The sequence below is a fragment of the Schistocerca piceifrons genome, chromosome 7 (genome assembly GCF_021461385.2).
Source record: "Schistocerca piceifrons isolate TAMUIC-IGC-003096 chromosome 7, iqSchPice1.1, whole genome shotgun sequence".
Lineage (NCBI taxonomy): Eukaryota > Metazoa > Arthropoda > Insecta > Orthoptera > Acrididae > Schistocerca > Schistocerca piceifrons.
The window spans coordinates 6,912,629-6,913,642 of record NC_060144.1 but is presented as its reverse complement, the minus strand read 5'-3'; positions in this window follow the sequence as shown (position 1 = coordinate 6,913,642).

Genomic DNA, 1,014 nt, shown 5'->3' with positions numbered 1-1,014 from the left:
GTCAATTCGTTGCAGATACTCCTGCATTTTAGTACAATTTTCCATTGTTACAACCTCTCGATATACTACAGCATCATCCGCAAAAAGCCTCAGTGATCTTCCGATGTCATCCACAAGGTCATTTATGTATATTGTGAACAGCAACGGTCCTACGACAATCCCCTGCGGCACACCTGAAATCACTCTTACTTCGGAAGACTTCTCTCCATTGAGAATGACATGCTGCGTTCTGTTATCTAGGAACTCTTCAATCCAGTCAGACAATTGGTCTGATAGTCCATTAGCTCTTACTTTGTTCATTAAACGACTGTGGGGAACTGTATCGCACGCCTTGCGGAATTCAAGAAACACGGCATCTACCTGGGAACCCGTATCTATGGCCCTCTGAGTCTCGTGGACGAATAGCGCGAGCTGGGTTTCACACGATCGTCTTTTTCTAAACCCATGCTGATTCCTACAGAGTAGATTTCTAGTCTCCAGAAACGTCATTATACTCGAACATAATACGTGTTCCAAAATTCCACAACTGATCTACGTTATATAGGTCTATAGTTCTGCACATCTGTTCGACGTTCCTTCTTGAAAACGGGGATGACCTGCGCCCTTTTTCCAGTCTTTTGGAACGGTACGCTCTTCTAGAGACCTACGGTACACCTCTGCAAGAGTCCGCCGCTCGTGGTCTCGCGGTAGCGTTCTCGCTTCCCGAGCACGGGGTCCCGGGTTCGATTCCCGGCGGGGTCAGGGATTTTCACCTGCCTCGAGATGACTGGGTGTTTGTGTTGTCCTCATCATTTCATCATCACCCAGGAAAGTGGCGAAATTGGACTGAGCAAAGATTGGATAATTGTACGGGCACTGATAACCACGCAGTTGAGCGCCCCACAAACCAAACATCATCATCATCACCTCTGCAAGAAAGGGAGCAAGTTACTTCGCGTACTCTGTGTAAAATCCAACTGGTATCCCATCTTAATTTTGTACTGCGACACGTTTCCGCTAGAGGCCGCGGTTTTC